Raw genomic sequence first — 5,475 nt, 5'->3', positions numbered from 1 at the left:
GCCCCATCTCCCGCCCCCCAGCCAGTGTCCGTCTCTAGGACAGCACCGCATGTCTCTTTCCATACTGCCTGTACTGCCCAGGGCTTTGCTAGCCTCCCCAGAAATGCAGTAAGCATGTCTGTGCATCCTCCCAGAGGACATTCACTCTCCCAAAACATTTCCCAAGGGAGCACTTTTCTTTCTCCTAAATCACAGAGTGGATTTAAGAGCAATTTCACGGAAAGCCTGGAATAACTGAGTCCGTTCCACTGTTATTTGGACTCAGCCATGACTTCATTTAACTGTTGGGACGTTGAACTCATGGGAGGTTTCAGTTATTTGCAGCTGGTGATGCATGAGAGGGCCTTCGTAAATGGAGATGGCTTAGCAAGCCATGCCCTACCTTCCCTGTGGATAGTATGCAGGTAGATATTGCAAGTGGATGTGTTACTGGCAATAGACCAGCAAAGGTGGAGAACAGGTCCCTCTCACCTATGCGGTGTCCTCCTCTTCCTCCCCACCAGGTCATAGTTTCAGCTCCCACCCTTGGGAACATGCCCAATAGTTCTCTCCAGGGACAAGATGAACGCAGCGTCTTATCGCTGGCCTGAGGATTCTGCCTATTTCTGTCTAGGGATGGGAAAATGAGGAGGGAACAGTTCATTATCTTAATCTTTCCCAACGAACCTGTAAAGTGCTGGGTGTGGGAGGGCAGAGGAATCAGGTCAGTGCTTTTGGGCCACAGCAAAATTCCTCTGTAATTCCCCAGGTCCCAGGAACATCGCAGCCCCTATTCTGGAGCACCAGTTTCCAGCAGGGACAGCATAAACAAGTCAGCCTTAATCTCATTAGCTCAATGATGCTCTTTATTAGCCTAAATCAGACTGGCATCCTTTTGATGTCTGTCCAAGATGGATTGTATCTCTCTCTTGTTGGAAAGGCCATGAAGAACTCTATTCCTGGGCTGTAAATAGAAAGAAAAAATATTTCCTTGTTAATGAACTGTTTTACTGGCAAGCCAGCAGCCAGCACAAGGGAAGAAGCTGAGAAAGCGCAATGATCAGAGGTCAAACTTTCTGCAACCTGAGGCTGACTTTTGGGAGGACAAAGCCCCTGCACTCAGTGATGAAATCCCATTACCTCTGCCAGACCTCCAGTCCTGGGTGAGCCTGGTGTTATGGGCTGGGAACAGCTGAGCGACCTGACTGCTGTGACCTGTTTTGTGTCTGCCCATGGGTGGCTTTCTTGCCAGCCACCTTGGAGCAGAAGAAGATGCAAGGCAAGGAGAAAGGAGAAGAAAAATCAAGAGAGGAGGGGGGCAATGGAATTAAAGCAAGGCAGGAAGGGACTGGATGCCGGGTATCATTATCCTGGGTTTGGCTACTGGTCCATCCCATCCACTATCCTCATTATCCTGTCCCTGGCCAGATGCATTACAGGAAACGTTGCTAGGGATGGCACCCCAAAGTGGGAGTTTCTTCACCCCCAACACTGCATGTCCTGTTGAATGCAGCTTTGTGCGTGTGTGTGGCTGCTTAGAAGAATGAAGGAGCTAGTGCCATTGGCATGTCCTACATGGTGGAAAACTTCCCAGGCATCTCCTTCCCTCTTCTCTCCCAGTACAATCCTGGATGCATCTAAGCCTGGCCAGGAGACTTAGCTCACAAAAATGCACGTGGCAGAATGGTACTGCAAATGCCTTTTTTTTTTTCATGTGCAAGAAGGATGGAGAAGGAAATTAATGTGTATTAATATATTAATGACAGGCCTATTGTTTTTGTAATGGCTGTCTCAGTGGTAAAGAAGCTGATGTTCACAGGAGTCCATACCTTCAGCCTGAGACATCCGTGATGATAGGTAGAAGCCTTTCTCTTTTTTCTGCCAAAAGAGTTGAATAAAAGACCTACATTGTACCAGGGTGTGGTGGGTGACACCACGCATGATATCACCACCTTGGCAGTTCCAGCTCCTTGGTCTTATGGCATAACCCAGTGTCTTTCCAGGTGTGGCATCAGGAGATGGTATCTCCCCTGCCTTGCCGTGTCCTGCCTGAACATCACAACCTGACACCGACTCTTCACCCAGACCTCGGTTATTATGGGGAGAGGAGCTAGTCTTGGCTTCAGCTCTGCATTTCAAACTGATGTCAGCAATGCCATTGTATAAGTCTTTTTTATTTTTTTAAAGACACTTATTTGATACAGTTATTTTAACCAGTCTTTTCCATGTTACATTTGCTGTCTCCACAAAGCTTGACCCAAAAAGGGAGATGGACCAGAAAGCAGAGGGAACCTGCCCAGTCTCACCGCTCAGGTCACAGTACTAAAAGTAAGCAGAGAGAGGAAACAGGGGAAGGTGAATTGGATTTTCAGAAGTCTTTCCATGTCATGAGCATTGCTATTAATGGACACTGATAAAGGAAATAAATTTTTTTTAATAATCAGGATTTCTATCTTGAGTACGTCCCTTTAAGGCTCATTTTGCTTCACCAATGCAAGACTCCCATCCTTTGGCTGAGAAAACCCCTTTGTAAGAGGGACTCAGTTCCCGTGGGGTTACATCTGGCTTCCCAGCCCTAAACATGGGTGTTGAGGCTGCGCAGAGGGTTGGGTCTGCTCAGGCTCCTGGGTCCGTGTTTCCACCCAGGATAGTTCAGGGCTATGGGTGAGGAGAGGAGTCTTGCAGGAAACGAAAAACAGGCAGGGCAATCCGGGCTGAATTCTTGCACATCTGGTGGCTGACAGCTGATAGAAACTCCATATGACATAAGCCAGCTCCCTCTCCCGCGATGCAGCCAGACACAGCATTTACTATATAGGCTGTGTAAGAAGAGCTAAGCCCAGCCTGTAGCAGGCCTGGTGGATCGCACGTGCACTGGCTTCCTGGGCTTGCTAGGTAGCCAGCGGCTGTCGCCTTTCTGTGCACCTCAGTTTCCCCATCTGAAACATAGGGATAATGAAACTAATCTCCTTTGTAAAGTGGGTTGAGATTTACTGGTGCAAAACACTGGGTGAGACCCCCCGGCACTTCTGGGGAAAGCTGCAATGCTCGCGTGAAGTGTGAGCTTTGAGACAAGTGCTGTTAGATTTAACTCTGACAGTCTCTTTCATAGTCGCAGGGAAGGTAACCGTGCAACTGCCTTAAATTAGAACTTAATGGGATCATTTTAGTACATAGAAATGAGTTGCTTCCAAGGAGCCAAGATTTCTCATCTGCCAGTGCTGAAAAGGTTGAGTCTCTTCGTTGCATCCTGCTGCAGCCTTGGAAAAGGCAGTGTGAAAGAGGCAGAGACCACTTCCCTCGTACACTGTCCCACATCCAGAGTAGGTGAGGGGCTTGTCCCGGGTTTTGCTCCAGAGCCGGTGGGCAGGGTGTAATCTGATTCTGTTTGCAAGGGGAATAAACTTCCAGGAATTCTAGGCTTTAGGGCAAGATTATAATTTTCTTGTTTTTCTATAGACTAGTATCTCTGAGCGTCCTCAGAAAGTTTCAGTGCTGTGAATGCTGCCTGCGGGCCTCTGTCTCAGAGCTGTGCCTCTGTTGTAATTAACTCAGACAGTGAGATGGTTAATGACGAGACATCACTGCCTTGGAGCCTGGAGAGCAGCTGGCAGTAGGCTGTCCACAGAGGGAAAAGGGAGATGCTGGCACAGACCGTCCCACAGTACCAGGTCCATTTGCTATCAGTTGTCAGCTTTACTGGGGCACTGATTTGCCATAAATTCAGGAGGCTGCTGGGCTCCGGAGTGGGGAAAGCTCCCTGGCACCAGGGAAGCTTTATCCCTCAAGTGTGAAATTACTGCGTGGGGGAAATGGAGGAGAAACATTAATTGATGCGATAGCTTTGCTGTGGAAAGATAATTCATGTTTCCCCTATGCAAAATGCTCCAGGCATACTAATGGCCCTCAAGCATAGGTACTGCTGTTAGATTTATGTTTTGTTGTTGGAATGACAATGATGGACTGAACTTATCCTGGACACAAGCCAGTGGCCAGCAATGAGACTACCAGGAGCAGGAAATTGTCCCTGTTATTTCAAGAAAAATATCCTGAATCTGACATTTCTCACATTTTAGTAAAAATTTAAAAATTTCTAACAGGTGAAGATGCTCACTTGCATAGCAGGTATCATCTCTCAAGTACTTTTGTCTGGGCAGAAAAGGAAAAATAAGCTGGTGCCAAGGCACCTTTTTTTTTTTAACTTTTCTTTCATTACGTTAGATACAGACTAAATAGGGAGCTAGTTCTTCCTCTGCTCCCTCTTTTCTGTCTCATTAAATACCAGGAAAGTGAAAAATGCCACCACATTAAGAGTGTTTTCCATCAGTTAACAAACAACCGCAATCAAAGCGGGAACAGAGGTGTCAGCGAAGAAGCAGCACTTCACTGAAGGCAGAAAAGTCTCAGTCCCCTTTGGGGCTTTCAGGAAAATTGAGAGAAAAACCAGCTTACCACCTTATCTGCTCTGTAATGCTGAGTGATGTTTGAATTATAAGGAATTAATGCAATAAATGATTCTTTTGCACAAAATAATTACCTGAATTCTAGTTTGCTGCCCTCACTGCTCTGGGTTGGTTAGAAAGATGGAATAACTCAGGTTTGAAGGGACTTTGGAGGTTGTCTCGTCCAACCCACACTCAAGACAAAGAGACTGAAGGTCTTTTACTACCCAGCTCCCTGCAAGACAAGTCAGTGGTTACAGTTTGATTTGGAACTATTTGAGTGAAAATGCCTTCAGTGAGAGCATTATCGCTCCTCCGTACAGTTGCAATTCTTCCCTATCTCCTCTACCCACGAAGCTGGTTGAGCCTGGGCTGACCCAGCCAGACCAATCCAAGCATGAAGGTCAGAGGAAGAGGCAGAAAGTGCTGCCTTCGCCGACATAGCCCTGCGGCAGGAGGTAGCCAGACATGACACGGTGAAGATCCAACTCCCACGAGAACTAAGTGTTTTCAGGTTCAAGGATTATTAGGGTTTTCCCTAGAGTTCTCTCACCTGTGCAACAGCCCCGCTCACCTCATCAGAAAAGGTGGCCTCATGTTATCAGGCTGAGCTGACAGCGGTTCTCGTAAGCAGGAGAACACCAGCCACTTTACCAATGTGTTTTTACTGCGGATCCATTTTGGGTGATTAACCAGCTTCTCTGAGGAACTTCTCTGAATCTCAATCCTATTTCCCAGGGACGAGCACATCTCAGAAACTGCTGTCCGTGCTGGTAATCCAGGACTTCAGCATATAAAGTGCTGATCAGGTTTCAGTCTGAAACAGGAGCAAAACATCTCACTTTGGATTCATAGAATCATAGAATCATAGAATCATTGAGGTTGGAAAAGACCTCTAAGATCATCGAGTCCAACCATTGACCCAACACCACCACCCACTAAACCATGTCCCTAAGCGCCTCATCTACTCGTCTTTTAAATACCTCCAGGGATGGGGACTCCACCACTTCCCTGGGCAGCCTGGTCCAATGTTTCACCACTCTTTCAGTAAAGA

The sequence above is a fragment of the Aptenodytes forsteri genome, unplaced genomic scaffold, assembly GCF_000699145.1.
Source record: "Aptenodytes forsteri isolate BGI_AS27 unplaced genomic scaffold, ASM69914v1 Scaffold54, whole genome shotgun sequence".
NCBI classification, from domain to species: Eukaryota; Metazoa; Chordata; class Aves; order Sphenisciformes; family Spheniscidae; genus Aptenodytes; species Aptenodytes forsteri.
This window is presented reverse-complemented; position numbering follows the sequence as displayed.